The sequence below is a fragment of the Pristiophorus japonicus genome, chromosome 8 (genome assembly GCF_044704955.1).
Source record: "Pristiophorus japonicus isolate sPriJap1 chromosome 8, sPriJap1.hap1, whole genome shotgun sequence".
NCBI classification, from domain to species: domain Eukaryota; kingdom Metazoa; phylum Chordata; class Chondrichthyes; family Pristiophoridae; genus Pristiophorus; species Pristiophorus japonicus.
The window spans coordinates 240,659,623-240,679,085 of record NC_091984.1 but is presented as its reverse complement, the minus strand read 5'-3'; the positions used below and the strand labels follow the sequence as shown (position 1 = coordinate 240,679,085).

Below are 19,463 nucleotides of genomic sequence, written 5' to 3'. Positions count from 1 at the left end.
AAGGGGGCATAGTTTTAAGGTAGTTGGTAAAAGGTTCAGAGGAGATTTGAGTGGGAGGGGTTCTTCATACAGAAGGTTGGGTGGGTGAAGAGAGAGCTGGAACTCGCTGCCTGGAAGGGTGATGAAGACAAAAACCCTCACCAGATTTAAAAGGTGCTTGGATGGACACTTGAAATGCTGTAACCTGCAGGGTTACGGACCTAGAGCTGGAAAGTAGGATTAGACTGGATAACCTCTTGTTGGCTGGCGCAGATACGTGGTAAGTAATGCAGGAATCAAATACGGCCAGGGTGATCTGGACGAGTTTTGATCGCCTGGATGGGTTGGAGAGGAATTTTCCCAGATTTTTTTTTCCCCCAATTAGCCTGGGTTTTTATCTGGTTTTTGCCTCTCCCAGGGATTACATGTCTCCAGTTGTTGTGGAGTGTAGAATGTTTCAGTGTAAAGGGTGTCGCAGTTATGTGAGGCGGGCTGGGTGCTCTTTACCTTTCCGCCATTGTTCATAGGTTTATATGTAACCTTCAGGGCTGCTGACCGAGGCTCTTTGTCGGCCGGCGTGTACACGATGGGCCGAAATGCCCTCCTGTGCTGTAAATTTCAATGTTTCTATTTTATATAGAAACATAGAAAATAGGTGCAGGAGTAGGCCATTCGGCCCTTCTAGCCTGCACCGCCATTCAATGAGTTCATGGCTGAATATTCAACTTCAGTACCCCATTCCTGCTTTCTCGCCATACCCCTTGATCCCCCTAGCAGTAAGGACCTCATCTAACTCCTTTTTGAATATATTCAGTGAATTGGCCTCAACAACTTTCTGTGGTAGAGAATTCCACAGGTTCACCACTCTCTGGGTGAAGAAGTTCCTCCGCATCTCGGTCCTAAATGGCTTACCCCTTATCCTTAGACTGTGACCCCTGGTTCTGGACTTCCCCAACATTGGGAACATTCTTCCTGCATCTAACCCCGTCAGAATTTTATATGTTTCTATGAGGTCCCCTCTCATTCTTCTGAACTCCAGTGAATACAAGCCCAGTTGATCCAGTCTTTCTTGATAGGTCAGTCCCGCCATCCCAGGAATCAGTCTGGTGAACCTTCGCTGCACTCCCTCAATAGCAAGAATGTCCTTCCTCAGGTTAGGAGACCAAAACTGTACACAATACTCCAGGTGTGGCCTCACCAATGCCCTGTACAACTGTAGCAACACCTCCCTGCCCCTGTACTCAAATCCCCTTGCTATGAAGGCCAACATGCCATTTGCTTTCTTAACCGCCTGCTGCACCTGCATGCCAACCTTCAATGACTGATGTACCATGACACCCAGGTCTCTTTGCACCTCCCCTTTTCCTAATCTGTCACCATTCAGATAATAGTCTGTCTCTCTGTTTTTACCACCAAAGTGGATAACCTCACATTTATCCACATTATACTTCATCTGCCATGCATTTGCCCACTCACCTAACCTATCCAAGTCGCTCTGCAGCCTCACAGCATCCTCCTCGCAGCTCACACTGCCACCCAACTTAGTGTCATCTGCAAATTTGGAGATACTACATTTAATCCCCTCATCTAAATCATTAATAGAAACATTAAAAGTATAATTCTATATACAAACAATTAAATATGAAGTTAAATATTGTTATTTGAGTTACATATGAGTTTAAATTATATTTTCAACTTGGATATAGATCAAGTTCTACTCCCTTCTCATTCTTTTCCACCGAGTTGAGGGCCCTGGGTTCAAGCCCCACTGCAGGGTCCTAAACGCATAATCCAGGCTGACATTTAAGGGCATTACTGAGGGAAGCCATAGCTTTATAAATAGAGGTATAGAGTGCAAAAGCAACAAAGTTATGCTAATAAAAATAGAAAATGCTGCAAATATTCAGCAGGTCAAACAGGATCTGTGGAGAGAAACGTTTCAGGTCGATGACCCTTTGTCAGAATGTTATGTTAAACCTTTATAAATCACTGGTTAGTCTCAGCTGGAGTATTGTGTCCAATTCTGGGCACCACGCTTTAGGAAGGATGTTAATGGCCTGGGAGAGGCTGCAAAACTGTATTAGAATGGTACCCGGGACGATGAACTTCAGTTATGTGGAAATACTAGATGTTGTTCTGCTCAGAGAAAAGGTTATCATGTCTGTACTAGCTCTTTGAAAGAAGTATCTAATTAATCCCACTTCCTTGTTTGTTCCCCATAGCCCTTCAAATTGTCCCCCTTCAAGTATATCCAATTCCCTTTTGAATGTTACTATTAAATCTGCTTTCAAGCGGCGCATTCCAGATCACAACTCGGTGTGTATTCTCTTCCCGCCTATGGTTCTTTTGATGATTATCTTAAATCTGAGTCCGCTGGTTCCCCAACCTCCTGCCAGTGGAAACAGTTTCTCCTTATTTTTATTTTTTTGCCTCTCCCAGGAGTTCACAGGACTCCGGTTGGGATGGAGTGTGGAATGTTTCAGTATAAGGGGTGTCAGTTGTGTGAGGCAGACTGGTTGGGCTGGGTGCTCTTTGCCTTTCCGCCATTGTTCATGGGTTTATATGTAACCTTCAGGGCTGCTGACCGAAGGCCGTGCGGCTCTTTGTCGGCCGGCGCAGACACGATGGGCCGAAATGGCCTCCTTCTGCGCTGTAAATTTCGATGTTTCTTATTTACTCTATCAAAACCATTCATGATTTTAAACACCTCTATCAATTCCCCCATTTACCTTCAGTGCTCTGAGAACAAGCCCAGCTTGTGCAGTGTAATGGAGACTCCTAGGCGGCGGGTGGCGCTGTCCCCCCGGGGAGCCAGTGCCGGAGCCGGGGTGCGGGTGAGGTGAGGAGCGGCTCACAGCGCCGGCCGGGCTGCGCGCCCACCTCCGAGTCCAGCCCCCAGCGGTGGGTCGCGCTCCCCGGCAGCATGACCGAAGCGGCTTCCCAAGGACGTCCCGCGGCTCGGGCGGGCCTCCGGGAGATGAGATGAGGTGAGCGGGGACCGAGCGAGCGATAACCGGGTAATATTTACCGGGAGAGCCGAGGCCTGTCAGGGGGATGTTGGCGCGTTGTCTGGGACCGGCTCAAGAAATTCCGCGTTAAAACTAACCCGGGGCCGGGGGCAGCCGGGCTCCCGGTGGGCGAGTGGGAGCAGCCGGGCTCCCGGTCCCGGTGGGCGAGTGGGAGCAGCCGGTCTCCCGGTCCCGGTGGGCGAGTGGGAGCAGCCGGTCTCCCGGTCCCGGTGGGCGAGTGGGAGCAGCCGGGCTCCCGGTCCCGGTGGGTGGGAGCAGCCGGGCTCCCGGTCCCGGTGGGCGAGTGGGAGCAGCCGGGCTCCCGGTCCCGGTGGGTGGGTGGGAGCAGCCGGGCTCCCGGTCCCGGTTGACGGCCAGTGTCCCAGTGGAAGCGGGAACCCGGGCCCCCGGGCCCGGTTGCTAGGAGACGGGTCACAGCGGCCCCGGGAGTCTGCAGACCGCCCACACCCGGCTCGCTCTGGGGTCGATGCAGCGAGCCGTGTCTCCGCTCAATTTCTGCTTTGTTTTTATTTCTTTTGCCAACTTGTCCTGATGTTTAATTGACGTCTTCGCGGTTTTCAACGTCCTGGAGGGCAAATTCTGCATTGAATGACATGGTATGGTTTTGACCAAAATTATTGCTCGAGAGATGTCGCTTGTAACATTTAAAGTGGTGGTTAAAGGCACACCGCTCTGTGACCCGACCTTCACCAACTCAGGGTCATGGCCTGCAGTCCCACACATCCCAGCAACTAAAGTGCTCCCTCGGACATGCCGAATATTGTTCCGTTTCACTGAACGTTTGCCAGGAAGGAAAGCCATTCTTTGCATTGTATTTTATCTCCAGCAGGATGCTTTGTGTCAGCTGTGGCTCAGTGGGTAGCACTCTCTTGCCTGAGTCAGAAGGTTGAGGGTTCAAGTCCCAAGCCAGAGACTTGAGCACAAAATCCAGTGGTACTGAGGGAGCACCGCACTGTCGGGGGGGGGACGCCCAGAAATGAACACAGTTACTCTAGACAGGGTCTGACCGGAGCTCTCTACAACTGAAGCATCACTGCCTCACTTTTGAGATAAAGGTGGTTCTGTGCTGTAGATTCTATGATTTTTTAAAAACTGCTCTAGCTTCCCTCGAGGTCCAGGACATCATGTGAACTTGACAAGTCTTGTAACTGCTTCTGGACACCCATTAATTTTCATGAGAAGACAATCTGTCTTTTGAGTTTGCATAGTTATATTTTTCTCAGCTGGCTCATTTTAGTGAAAAAGTAGCTGGTGCTTTATAGTTGTGTACTTTCTTTGAAAATATCTGTAGCCCATATCTTGAGACTCCCTTTATAGACACACCGTCGTCTCATGTTACGTGAAGGAGCCTTCGAATCAACTCTCTTTGCTATCATTGTAACTTTAGACAAGGGACTACAATTTCAGTGACAGGTTTTTATATTAAGAAATGTCTGACTGGGGAATAAAGTTGTCACCTGTGACGTTAGGCTGGTGGAGAGAGGTGATTGATCCTTCTGTCTGGGGAGAGAAGCTGTGGCTGCCTCAGGACGGAAAGCAAAACTCGGGAGAACATGTGTGAGATGATGGAGCCAGCTGTTTCCTGCTTCTCCTGGGTACAGGCCAGCTGCAGTGACATTTCCTTTCAGAATGATTAAATATAGAATTACGCAGAATGTACAGCACAGAAACAGGCCGTTCGGCCCAACCTGTCTATACCGGTGTAGATGCTCCACACGAGCCACCTCCCACTCCCTTCAGGAGAAGAGGGAGTCGTATGCCAGGGAGAGTTAGTGCCCTTGGGAGAGGAGGGGACCTGTACCCCAGTGAGAATCAACACCTTTTGGAGAGGAGGGAACCATAGCCCAGTGAGTAAGTGCCTTCAGTACCAGAGAATGGGAGACAGTTGACAAAAGGAAAGTTACTGATGGCTGAAGTATTGTCAGTGACGTGTGGACTTTTGATGCAATGTCATTTTGTACAGAGTAGAAGGGGTAGTCGTCAGAAGCTGACCCTGTGTGGATTTAAAGTATGTTGGGAGGAGAGGAGCAGAGTTGCTAAATTTAGTGTGAATGTGTAATATGGTTGGTATTTGCGGCTATCTTGGGCTCTTCAGAACTTGCTCCAATTACATAAGGATCAATTGTTTCTTTTTGCAGTTGTATATTCAATATGTAGCAATCTTATTTTGTTAGTGAGAGAGGCTAATATTAGCAACACCGAGCCACATTAAACTCCCATTGTCTTTACAAAGACAGGAACAGTCCAGGTTCTACATTGTTTCCTGCAAGCCCTGGGCATAGTTGCTAAACACCATGGAGTGTTAGAGTACGTTAAATAATTCACAGTAACATTGATTCACAGGTTGTGGGAGTATGTTGGGTTATGGTACAGAAATATAATTCATTCATCGTGTCGATAACTTGGCCCAGACATTAATGAATGGCTATACTGGGGGTTGCCACCACAGAAAAATATCTGCTTCAATTACAGCTTCAGAGTCTATTGTTTGCAACAACCACAACAATTGTCATTCCTGTCGGTGTTATTGTCCAGTCGACAAGCTCCCCGCTGGAGTGGAACTAAACTACAGAACCAGTGGGAAGCTGTTCAACCTTCGCTGTCTCCAGGCCAGGTCCAAGACCACCCCAACCTCTGTCGTCGAACTACAGTACACGGATGACGCCTTCGTCTGCGCACATACAGAGGCTGAACTCCAGGACACAGTCGACGTATTTACTGAGGCGTACGAAAGCATTGGCCTTACGATAAACATCAGTACGACAAAGGTCCTCCACCAGCCTGTCCTCGCCGCACAGCACTGCCCCCCAGTCATCAAGATCCATGGCGCGGCCCTGGACAAAGTGGACCACTTCCCATACCTCATGAGCCTCTTATCAACAAGAGCAGGCATTGACGACGGGATCCAACACCGCTCCAGTGCGCCAGTGCAGCCTTTGGCCACCTGATGAAAAGAGTGTTTGAAGACCAGGCCCTCAAAACTGCCACCAAGCTCATGGTCTACAGGGCTGTAGTAATACCCGCCCTTCTGTATGGCTCAGAAACATGGACCATGTACAGTAGACACCAAGTCGCTGGAGAAATACCACCAACGCTGTCTCCGCAAGATCCTACAAATTCCCTGGGAGAACAGATGCACCGAAGTTAGCATCCTCGACCAGGCTAACATCCCCAGCATTGAAGCACTGACCATATTTGATCAGCTTCGCTGGTCAGGTCACATAGTTCGCATGCCAGACACGACATTCCCAAAGCAAGCGCTCTATTCGGAATTCCTTCACGGCAAATGAGCCAAAGATGGGCAGCAGAAACGTTACAAGGACACCGTCAAAACCTCCCTGATAAAGTGCAACATCCCCACTGACACCTGGGAGTCCCTGGCCAAAGACCGCCCTAAGTGGAGGAAGTGCATCAGGGAGGGTGCTGAGCACCTCGAGTCTCATCGCCGAGAACATGCAGAAATCAAGCGCAGGCAGCGTAAAGAGCGTGCGGCAAACCAGTTCCACCCACCCCTTCCCTCAATGACTCTCTGTCCTACCTGTGACAGGGACTGTGGTTCTCATTGGACTGTTCAGCTACCTAAGAACTCATGCTAAGAGTGGAAGTAAGTCTTCCTCGATTCCAAGGGACTGCCTATGATGATGATTAGCGTGCGGTTCAGGGCACACAGTTAAGTTTTGAATGAAGATCAGCCATCTTATTGAATGGCGGAGCAAGCTTGAGGGGCCAAATGGCCTGCTCCTGCTCCTATTATTTTCTTATGACAGCCCTTTGGTTGGATTCGCAGTGCAGAGATGGGTCAATGGCCCAGTATGTACCAGTGTGTCTTGGTACAGTGAGTGGTGTGCCATTCAGCTCAAAAAAACTTGGCTTTGGTTGAAAGCAGCTAAGAATGAGTATGTGACTAGAGAGAGAGTTGTGAGGAACTTGCTGTTCTAAGTGTTTGCCACGACAGGCCACCTCTCTGTGAATTAGTACTGAAACAAAGACGGCAAATGAGTAGAGATCAGGAGATGGCATGGACCATGGACAGCAGTAATGCGCCAGCTGGCTTCATTCAGTTTTATATCCAGCATTTTGACATGACAACTGTTTCCAGACTGGAGAGCAGTATTTGGCCAAATACCTGATACTAAGAGTCCTTTTCATGTGGACTTTGTGTGTTAAGGACCTATCTGGAGTTACACGGCAATACACAGCAAAATGCTTGAAGCTATCATTAAGGAAGAAATAGCGGGACATCTAGATAGGAATAGTGCAGTCAAGCAGACGCAGCATGGATTCATGAAGGGGAAATCATGTTTAACTAATTTACTGGAATTCTTTGAGGATATAACGAGCATGGTGGATAGAGGTGTACCGATGGATGTGGTGTATTTAGATTTCCAAAAGGCATTCGATAAGGTACCACACAAAAGGTTACTGTAGAAGATAAAGGTACGCGGAGTCAGAGGAAATGTATTAGCATGGATCGAAAATTGGCTGGCTAACAGAAAGCAGAGAGTTGGGATAAATGGGTCCTTTTTGGGTTGGAAATCGGTGGTTAGTGGTGTGCCACAGGGATCGGTGCTGGGACCACAACTGTTTACAATATACATAGATGACCTGGAAGAGGGGACAGAGTGTAGTGTAACAAAATTTGCAGAGGACACAAAGATTAGTGGGAAAGCGGGTTGTGTAGAGGACACAGAGAGGCTGCAAAGAGATTTGGATAGGTTAAGCGAATGGGCTAAGGTTTGGCAGATGGAATACAGTGTCGGAAAATGTGAGGTCATCCACCTTGGGGGAAAAAAAACAGTAAAAAGGGAATATTATTTGAATGGGGAGCAATTACAACCTGCTGCGGTGCAGTGGGACCTGGGGTCCTTGTGCATGAAACTCTTTTTGGAAAGTTGCAGTTTTTTTTTTGGGGCGCTAAAATCAAATTTTTCCAGTGCCCCCTATAAAAGGGGAGGGGGACACTAAAAGCACCGGCAATGAAAACAAATTAAACTTTAAAACGTAAAATCAAATTAAAATTTGGTTGCCGGGCGTGATGATGCACTCCAGTCCCTCCGGTGCCCACCTCTCGCGGAAGGCCGCGAGCGTACCGGTGGACACCGCGTGCTCCATCTCCAAGGACACCCTGGACCGGATGTAAGAGCGGAAGAGAGGCAGGCAGTCAGGTTGAACGACCCCCTCGACCGCCCGCTGCCTGGACCGGCTGATGGCACCCTTGGCCGTGCCCAGGAGCAGTCCTACGAGGAGGCCCTCGGACCTACCCGCTCCCCTCCGCACAGGGTGCCCAAAGATCAGGAGAGTGGGACTGAAGTGCAGCCAGAATTTCAGGAGCAGCCCCTTCAAATAATGGAACAGGGGCTGCAACCTTGTGCACTCAATAAAAACATGGAACACGGACTCCTCCAGACCGCAGAAATTGCAGGCGGCCTGGGAGTCCGTGAACCGGCTTAAAAATTTGTTGCACGGCACTGCTCCGTGCACCACCCTCCAGGCCAAGTCCCCGATGAATAGTGGGAGGACCCCTGCGTAGAGTGCCCTGGAAAGTTGCAGTTAGCAGAAAAGTTAGTTTGCAGGTGCAGCAGGTAATCAGGAAGGCGAATGGAATGTTGGCCTTCATTGCGAGAGGGATGGAGTACAAAAGCAGGGAGGTCCTGTTGCAACTGTACAGGGTATTGGTGAGGCCGCAACTGGAGTACTGTGTGCAGTTTTGGTCACCTTACTTAAGGAAGGATATACTAGCTTTGGAGGGGGTACAGAGATGATTCACTAGGCTGATTCCGGAGATGAAGTGGTTACCTTATGATGATAGATTGAGTAGACTGGGTCTTTACTCGTTGGAGTTCAGAAGGATGAGGGGTGATCTTATAGAAACATTTAAAATAATGAAAGGGATAGACAAGATAGAGGCAGAGAGGTTGTTTCCACTGGTCGGGGAGACTAGAACTAGGGGGCACAGCCTCAAAATATGGGGGGAGCCAATTTAAAACCGAGTTGAGAAGGAATTTCTTCTCCCAGAGGGTTGTGAATCTGTGGAATTCTCTGCCCAGGGAAGCAGTTGAGGCTAGCTCATTGAATGTATTCAAATCACAGATAGATAGATTTTTATACCAATAAGGGAATTAAGGGTTATGGAGAGCGGGCGGGTAAGTGGAGCTGAGTCCACGGCCAGATCAGCCATGATCTTGTTGAATGGCGGAGCAGGCTCGAGGGGCTAGATGGCCTACTCCTGTTCCTAATTCTTATGTTCATATGTACACTGGATGGCTGCAATGCCCCAGCATTGTGCTTCCCACAAAACGTTCACTCACCGGAGTGCTATTTGATTATTTAGATTGCCCACAGATCTTTGAATGATCATCATCATAATACTACAGATCATTCCATATCATTCACAAGCAGTGAGAATAGCCGAGGTTCCAGAAGAGATCTCCGTTGAACTCCATTGCTTATCTTACTCTGACAGTGGTCTTTCCGTTTATTGTTGCCCTTTCTTTTGTTGTTAAACTAGTTCTTAAGCTTGCATTCCACCTTCACCTGAGGAGCTTTGTCAAACTCGTTCTGAAAATCCAAGTCGCTTCCATCTGTCGCACAGCCATTCACCAGCTCAGCTCTCCTTTCAAAAAGAACGCCACTGTGTGTGAAATGTTTGTGATTGTTAACCCGGCTACACCGGCCACTGCTTTAGAATTTTGCAGATTGGTCGTGACAAGTATGTCAGTAAGATGGCAACCTGTGTTGCTGACAAACTGATTGAGAAATGGTTTGGCACTGTGACCTTTGATACAAGTTGTAGTCCATAGTGAGGGGGAATTGATTTATCACTCCTGCTGTGTTAATTGTGATCTTTTGCTGCCGGCTGATGGTCGTGCATCTCGTGCAGTCAGCGCTCACCCGGGTTTCTTTAAGATGGAAAGTCCAGGAGAGGCTCAGGGGACAGCAGTGGGTTTATAGGCAGTGATGCTGCCGACTATACCAGCGGTGATTCAGAGTGGCGGCGCGGTGACATCACTCGCCATTGGTGCTGTGATGTCATTGCTTTGTGTACACACATTGGCCAATCGATGCAAGTGTGAAACGAGGACAGGTGCTGCGGGTTTGCAAGGAGATCAGCTGCACAGAAATCAAGTGTAATGGGAAGTGCGTCATGCCAGCCTGTGTCCCAAGGTCTGGGCTGCAGTGTTAAAGCAGCTTTAGGCCATATGCAAAAGCTGCATTTCCACTGCCTTTTGTTGTGTAAAGTTGTGGGACTTGGGCAGCAGGCACACTGCTGGTGGCGAGGTGTAAAGATCATAGAAGTTTACGGCATGGAAGGAGGCCATTTTGGCCCATTGTGTCCGTGCCGGCCAATAAGAGGCTATCCAGCCTATCCTGACCAATGGATCTGTGGAAATGTACTTTTAAAGTTGCATACACTGTTACATGTACCCTTTTGCAATGAATCAAAATGGAGTCCCGATCCTCCCAGAAGCTTCTGCAGCAAACAGTCTGTTTCTGCATAAACATACTAACCTTGACTGCAACTGCTGATAGCTGATTAATTAAACGCAGGAGCCATCTGTATGGGTGAGGGAACCTTGAACAAACCCACCCGGCCAGAGGCATAACCACCAAATAACAGAGAGACTCCTGTTGAGATAAGTACCACCCATTGTGCCCCCCTGTATTATCAATTATCTGTTTGCTATGCCAGACCTTAGAAGGGCTAGATAAAGGTTGTAAAGATATGTAAAAACTCAGACAAGGATGTGGTAATAATTAACTGATTGGAGAACTCTTCATCTGTTTTCGCTGACTGCAAAGGCAGAACCAATACACAGGATGGAGGATGGAACCATAACTTGTTTGTTCTACTGTATAAATACATTGTGAATCTGTACCACAGTGAGAGTGTCCGCTTAGCCTTTGACTGGACGGGACTCTACCTTGCTGAAAGTAAAACTTATTAAAGGAACATCTACCGGAGCTGATTGTGTCAGAGTCTTATATTGAGAGTCGAGATTTCGACAGTTACTTCTTGGAGGTTCCACCGAGATCGCTTACTCTCTACTCTGTGAATGACCAGATGCCGGCATAGTGCCTTTTCAGTGAAGGGCTTAATTGGCCAGAATAAGTTGAGCCTTTTGCTCACAAGGGGTCTCTTTATATTGTTGAATCGCATATGTAATCTGTTGTCCACAGTGGAGGCACTGCGATCTACGAGACTCGACATTTAAGATCTAAAGTTATTTTTGTAATCATTTCCTTCTCGGCTTGTAGGCAGAAGGGATCTGATCCTGAAAATATCCGATCTTGAAACAGCCCGGGGAGATTTTCATTAATAAAAGGTAAGAAAAGCGCTATCGATCGATTACCCTTGTTTGATAGGATAATACAACTCCCTAAAGGAAAGTTCCTTGTGTGATAGGATTGCCTTAGAAGGGACAGGGTCCTTGTGTGATAGGATCGGGGTCCTTGTGTGATAGGACCATAAAGGGAATTTTATTAAGATAAGTTAAGGACTCTGTCTGTAATGGCGTACAACGCAGACTGAGAATTGACTATTTGTTTAGATCGAGTTTAAGGCTATGATTTGTATACCTGCGTGGATGTTGATTGTCCTAGTTGTCCTTGTTATACTGTTGTGTTCAATACCTTTGTGCGACATTGCAATTGGAGAAAACGGGAAGAGTCACTAGGGAAAATTGTGATTCGGAAAAACAAGGATTGATTGAGAAAAGAAACCATAACTGATTGATCAACTACGGTTGGTTCGTGTCAACATATCTCACAAACCCAGACTGAGCCCAAATTAAGAGCCTTTTTAGGCCAGGTGATGGCCAGGAGAAGTGGGCGTAGAGAACTCGGTTGACCGAAAGGATTGTGAGATCAGAAACAGTGAAAAATCTTAATCATCCAGAATGGGTGCCGGAGCAAGTAAAACACCACCAAAGGGCACACCAGCCTAGTTTATGCTCCAGAATTGTGGTCAGTCTTCAATTGACCACCTAAAAATTGGGTAAAATGGACTAAGGATGAAAGCAGGCCATTGTCACCCGATGGTTAATTCAATTTAGAAATAATAACATGTTTAGAGGAGTGTCTTATATACAGAAGAGATAAAAAGAAAGTAATAGAAAAGGCCTGGGTTCCGATTCTTCGAGCCCACGTAAAATTAATAAAGGAAGTAAATCAATATGTAAGAAATTTAAAAAACCTGATAGTGACTATCTTAAGTGACGTATGAATCCAAAAATAGAGCTGGCCAAACAATAAGCTTTGTTGAATGAAGAGATACTTTTGTGAATGTCTGTCTGTCTTTGAATGAGAGTGCTTGTGTGATTTTAGACTGCGGAATATTTGAGGTGGGAATTAATGAATTTTTCATGTGTTTGAAAGCCTGTTTGAGAAAGGGGTGGAGCTGTCTGCTGTTTTAGCTCCACCCACTTTTTCGGGCAGAGTGAAAGTTTTTTTTAACCCTTTGTAGTGTCGTCCTGTATGTGGGAAGTTTTAAGAAAGTGTGAACCTAGAATTGAATTGCATTTTAAGTTAGAAACGCAGGTGTGGATTTATTCGGATGATAAGTTACAGAGTTAGGAAATGCACAAAGGATAGGTTTGTTGAACAAAAGAATAAAAAATGTATGGTCCTGTTGGTTTTAAAAAAAATAAATTTCGACACGCTCACTTGTCAAAAGAAAACACGTAATCATTGATTACATTGGGTTGAAAGACAATAAATTTAGTCTAGGAATGAGAAAGAACAGAGAAGGGAAGTTGTAATGCCATTTTTTTTTTTAAAGCCTGTGTGGGTCTCTCGAGGCTGGGGAAGTACACCCCCATTTTCCTTTGTGTAAAACCTTGACACGAAAACTTCTAGCTCAGTAAAAATAGTTTTAAATAAAAGATTGGCAGTACAATATTTGAATTGGAATTTTGAGATGTTTCAGATGATTCTCCTTGATAAACATTTTGGTTGTATTGGAAAATCTTGGGTTTGGAAGTCTTTTTAATAAAATTACACAACTATTGCGTCAGAAGCTGAAGCTTAAAAAGATGTCATTTATGAAACACTATCATAAAATTGAAGTTACAGAGCAAAAGATTGGAGTTTTTGATCAGCTTCTAAAACAGAAGTTGGGCACACAATTATAAAACAAGTACTTTGCATTCTGTGATCTATGAATCACTATAAGCATAAATGGGAAGTCCGATTTCAAAAATAAAACAGTATTACCATATGTGACACTTTGTAATCCAACAATAAATACAAATACTACAAAAGGGGATGCAGGTGTCATTGTTTCCACTAAGGAAAAATAATTGCTCAGATCTGCCACCCACTATTAATGATGTGCTGGCCTTTCAGTCGCAAGCCAGTACGGAGGAGGTGTTGACCTGGACAAAGGATCAATGTTATAAAAATCCAGAAGGAATATGGGTTCACCACGACGGCCGCGTGGTGGCCCAGATCCTTACTTCATGGATTGCCCGATGTGTTCATACATTCACACATGGGCAAAAGGGGGGATGGCAGATTATATTTTGGCAACTTGGTATGCACCAAGTATTTCAGCAATTGCAAAATAAATCTGTGAAAATTGTGTTACCTGTCAGACAATGAATCTAGGTAAGACGGAAAAAGTAGAATCTGCCTCCCACCCAAATCCAATGGGGCCTTTTGTACATTTACAAATGTATTTTATTGAATTACCTATGTGTATGGGATTTAAGTATGCATTAGTTACTGTAGATGTGTTCTCTAGATGGATTGAAGCCTTTCCATGTAAAAAGGCCAATGCCACTACTGTGGCTAAAATTTTGTTAAAAGAAATCGTACCGCGCTTCAGAATCCCTGCTAAGCTTTCTAGTTATAATGGGTCACATTTCACGGGAACTGTTATAAAAGAAATGTGTAAAGCTTTACAGATTAATCAACGTTTTCATTGCAGTTATCATCCACAATCAGCTGGACTTGTTGAAAGATATAATGGAATGCTTAAAAATAAGTTAGCAAAATTATGTAATGACACTGGACTAAAATGGGTAGAACTGCTGCCCTTAGCCTTGATGGTAATGCGATCTGCAGCCAACAGAACAACAGGCCTGTCACCGCATGAGATAGTTATGGTACGTCCCCAACGACTGCCTTTTACAGCACCGTTTACTGCAAAACACATGGACATCCATAAAATGGAAGAAAATATGTTGAATTATTGTATTGCGCTAACCAAATGTATTTCCAGCTTTCATTCACAGGTAAAAGAAGCTCAAGTCGAACCAGCAGAAGGGAAGTGTCATAATCTGGAGCCCGGAGAATTCGTTTACATCAAAATCTTTAAACGAAAAAGCAGACTACAACCAAGGTTTAAAGGACCATACCAGGTCTTGCTGACAACTAATACTGCAATCAAGGTAAAAGAAAGACCAACATGGATCCATGAGTCCCATTGCAAAAGGGCACCCGACCAGGAGGAAGGGAAGAAGGAGCCAGAGGAACAGAAAAAGGAAGAACGAATAAGGAACTGTACGGACTATGGGGACTGATAGTGCTATGCTTAACAGGGTTGTGTCTTGCGCTATTGATCGTACCAGGAGTACAGAAACGCGAACAAAGGGAATTGCGGGTAAATGTATTTATGGCGCTGAGTCATAAATATGCTCAAGAAAGAAACTTGTCTAATTGTTGGATATGTTCCTATGTACCTGTCCACTCCGAAGGGGGTATTCCCCTAAGATCCGTCCCCTTTAATGAATCAGAAATGGCAGAATGGTTAATAATGCAAAATAAGACAAACCTAACCAAGGTGTCAGAAACGAAGGATCTAACAGAATGGAGGTCAGCAGGGTATAAATTTACAACCTTCCAGGGATGGTATCAGCCAAATTATAATAATAACCGTCAACCACCCTTCCTAAGTGTTACTCCCGGAATACGAAATCCTGAAGGTATAATATGCCTAGTAAGTAATGAGACTAAAGGACCAGAAATGGGACGCAGCAAGTGTCCCCAAATGACTAAATGGCAAGCCATACCAAATCTCACTGACAGGAGAAAGATAGCAACCTTTAACTGGACTATGGTCCATAATAAAACCTCAGGTGAAGAGTGGGACGGTGAGACCACTCTAGTATGGATGGCACGGAAGGACCAAAAACTGACATCCTATAATTGCACTTACTTTATTTGTGGCCATAAAGCCTACCCATGGTTACCAGCCAATTGGACGGGGTCCTGTTATTTAGGATATGTGATACCCTTTATTAGGACAACAAAGACTCTTAAGGGATACCTATGGAAGTCATAGACCTAAACAGGATTTAACATGGTTAGATGGAATATTCAAGGTAATGATACCACCCTATGGAATAGCATCAACCGAATGGTAATTACGGGAATTGGCTAATTTAGTAGAATCCGTAGCCAACGCAACTTCACAAACCATTGAAAGGATAAATGACTAAATGGTAGCCATTTGAACAGTGGCTCTCCAAAATCGTATGGCCTTAGATTATCTCCTAGCCAAAGAAGGAGGGACATGGGCTTTGATTGGTGAGGAATGCTGTACATATATCCTGGACAATTCAGAAGAGATCAGCAGTCTAGCTGAATATATTAGGAGGAGGGTAATAGAGTACTAACAAACTATTGGCCAGGGCGGTACCACCCTGTGGAATTGGGCATCTGGATGGTTGGGATCCCTAGGGAGATCCTTGGTACAGGGTTTGATCATATTCTTGCTGATAATCTTCGCCCTATACCTTTTTGTTTGTCTTAGTTAAGTGTTGCTGTGCCAGGTTGGGAAAAACAGTGTTACCAACCGAGACCACTACTAGGGTTATGGTAGCAACAACTACTGAAGGTTCTTGTGTGGAAATGGAAATAGAAAGACTATGCAAGATTAGAATGGATTAAGTTGTCCTTATGAAGGACAAAAGGAGGGAATGTGGAAATGTACTTTTAAAGTTGCATTCACTGTTACATGTACCCTTTTGCAATGAAACAAAATGGAGTCCCGATCCTCCCAGAAGCTTCTGCAGCAAACAGTCTGTTTCTGCATAAACATACTAACCTTGACTGCAACTGCTGATAGCTGATTAATTAAGAAAAGCAGGAGCCGTCTGTATGGGTGAGGGAACCTTGAATAAACCCACCCGGCCGGAGGCATAACCACCAGATAACAGAAAGACTTCTGTTGAGATAAGTACCACCCATTGTGCCCCCCTGTATTATCAATAGTCTGTTGCTATGCCAGACCTTAGAAGGGCTAGATAAAGGTTGTAAAGATATGTAAAAACTCAGACAAGGATGTGGTAATAATTAACTGATTGGAGAACTCTTCATCTGTTTTCGTTGACTGCAAAGGCAGAACCAATATGGAGGATGGAACCATAACTTGTTTGTTCTACTGTATAAATATATTGTGAATCTGTACCACAGTGAGAGTGTCCGCTTAGCCTTTGACTGACGGGACTCTCCCTTGCTGCAAGTAAAACTTATTAAAGGAACATCTACCGGAGCTGATTGTGTCAGAGTCTTATTGAGAGTCGAGATTTTGACGGATCCATCACAGACCCAATCCACGTCCGGACCGAGGCCAAGCAGGGCTGCATCATCGCGCCAACTCTCTTCTCGATCTTCTCTGCTACAATGCTCCACCTCACACTCAACAAGCTCCCCGCTGGAGTGGAACCAGTGGGAACCTGTTCAACCGTAGTCATCTCCAGGCCAGATCCAAGACCGTCCCATCCTTTGTCGTCGAGTTACAGTACGCGGACGACGCTTGCGTCTGCGCGCATCCAGAGATTGAACTCCAAGTCGTAGTCAACATCTTCGCTGAGGCGTACGAAAGCATAGGCCTTACACTAAACATCCATAAGACAAAGGTCTCCACCAACCTGACTCCGCTACACAGCACTGCCCCCCCCAGTCATCAAGATCCACGGCGCGGCTCTGGACAAGGTGGACCTTGGGAGCCTATTATCAGCAAGGGCAAACATCGACGACGAGGTTCAACACCGCTTCCAGTTTGCAAGCGCAGCCTTTGGTTCCTGAGAAAGAGAGTTTTCGAAGATCAGGCCCTCAAATCTGGCACCAAGCTCATGGTCTACAGGGCTGCAGTGATACCCGCCCTCCTGTATGGCTCAGAGACATGGACCGTATACAGTAGATACCTCAAATCGCTGGAGAAATACCACCAACAGTATCTCCGCAAGATCCTACAAATCCCCTGGGAGGACAGACACACCAAGGTCAGTGTTCTCGATCAGGCCAACATCCCTAGCATCGAAGCACTGACCACACTTGACCAGCTCTGTTGGGCGGGCCACATTGTTCGCATACCTGACACAAGACTCCCAAAGCAAGCGCTCTAATCTCAACTTCTGCATGGCAAGCAAGCCCCAGGTGGGCAGAGAAAACGTTTCAAGGACACCCTCAAAGCCTCTTCGATAAAATGCAACATGGCCACCGACACCTGGGAGTCCCTGGCCAGAGACCGCCCTAAGTGGAGGAAGAGCATCCAGGAGGGCGCTGAGCACCTCGAGTCTCGTCGCCGAGAGCATGCAGAAAGCAAGCATAGACAGCAGAAGGAGCATGCGGCAAACCAGACTCCCCACCCACCCTTTCCTTCAACGATTGTCCCACCTGTGACAGAGACTGTAATTCCCTTATCGGACTGTTCGGTCACCTAAGAACTCACTTTCGGAGTGGAAGCAAATCTTCCTCGATTTTGAGGGACTGCCTATGATGATGTAAAGATCATAGAATCACAGAAGTTTACGGCATGGAAGGAGGCCATTTCAGCCCATCGTGTCCATGCCGGCCAACAAGAGGCTATCCAGCCTAATCCCACTTTCCAGCTCTTGGTCCATAGCCTTGCAGGTTTTGGCACTTCAGGTGTACATCCAAGTACTTTTTAAATATGGTGAGGGTTTCTGCCTCTAACACCCTTTCAGGAAGTGAGTTCCAGACCCTCATAATCCTCTGGGTGAAGAAATTTCCCTTCAAATCCCCTCTAAACTTTCTACCAATTACTTTAAATTTATGCCCCCTGATTGTTGACTCCTCTGCTAAGGGAAATAGGCCCTTTATATCCACTATATCTAGGCACCTCATAATTTTATATACCTCAATGAGGTCTCCCTTCAGCCTCCTGTGTTCCAAGGAAAACAAACCCAGCCAATCCAATCTATCCTCTTGGCTAAGATTCTCCACTCCCGGCAACATCCTCGTAAATCTCCTCTGTACCATCTCCAGCGCAATCACGTCCTACCTGTAATACGATGACCAGAACTGCACACAATATTTCAGCTGTGGCCTAACCGGTGTGTTATACAGTTCAAGCATAACCCCCCTGCTCATATATTCTATGCCTTCTTAACCACCTTATCTACCTGGCTTGCTACCTTCAGGGATCTGTGGACATGCACTCCAAGGTCTCTTTGTTCCTCTACACTTCTCAGTTTCTTACCATTTAATGTGTATTCCCTTGCCTTGTTAGCCCTCCCCAAATGCATTACCTCACACTTCTCCGGATTACATTTTATTTGTCACTGTTCTGCCCACCTGACCAGTCCATGCTTTCTTCTTTATTATAAACCATACAGCTGATTTTAGTATCATCTACAAACTTCTTAATCATACTCCCTATATTCAAGCCTATATCATTGATATGTACCACAAAAAGCAAGGGACCCAGTACTGAGCCCTGCAGAATCCCACTGGAAACATCCTTCCAGTCACAAAAACACCCATCAACCATTACCCTCTGAGCCAATTTTTGATCCAACTTGTCACTTTGCCCTGGATCCCATGGGCTTTTACTTCCGTGACCAGTCTGGCATGTGGGACCTTATCAAAAGCTTTGCTAAAATCCATATACACTACATCGTACACACTGCCCTCATTGACCCTCCTGGTTACCTCCTTGAAAAATTCGATCAAGTTAGTCAGACATGACCTTCCCTTAACAAATCTGTGCTGACTGTCTCTGATTAATCCATGTCTTTCAAAATGTAGATTTATACTGTCCTTCAGGATTTTTTCCAATAATTTTCCCACCACTGAAGTTAGGCTGACTGGCCTATAATTACTTGGTCTATCCCTTTCTCCTTTCTAAAACAAAGGTACTACATTAGCAGTCCTCCAGTCCTTTGGCACCACACCTGTAGCCAGAGAGGATTGGCAAATGATGATCAAAACCTCTGCTATTTCCTCTTGCTTTGCTTAACAGCCTGGGATAGATTTCAATCTGTGCCTGGGGACTTATCCACTTTCAAAGCTACTAAACCCCTTAATACCTCCTCTCTCTGTTTATTTCATCTAATATTTCGTACTCTTCCTCTTCAATAGCAATGTCTGCATCGCCCTCTTTTGTTAAAACAGACACAAAGTATTCATTACGAACCATACCAACATCTTCCGCCTCCACTCAGATTACCCTCATGGTCTCTAATAGGCCCTACCTTTCTTTAATTA

The 19,463-nt window shown here is 45.9% G+C and overlaps 1 long non-coding RNA gene across 1 annotated transcript; it reads left to right on the top strand.

Moving 5' to 3' along the window:
- Positions 1–2,806: 2,806 nt before the first annotated feature.
- LOC139268338 (uncharacterized) lies at positions 2,807–16,503 on the top strand. Its single transcript, XR_011594014.1, has 3 exons — positions 2,807–2,966; positions 11,265–11,332; positions 14,230–16,503. It is a non-coding gene; the product is annotated as an uncharacterized lncRNA (long non-coding RNA).
- The last annotated feature ends 2,960 nt before the right edge of the window (positions 16,504–19,463 follow it).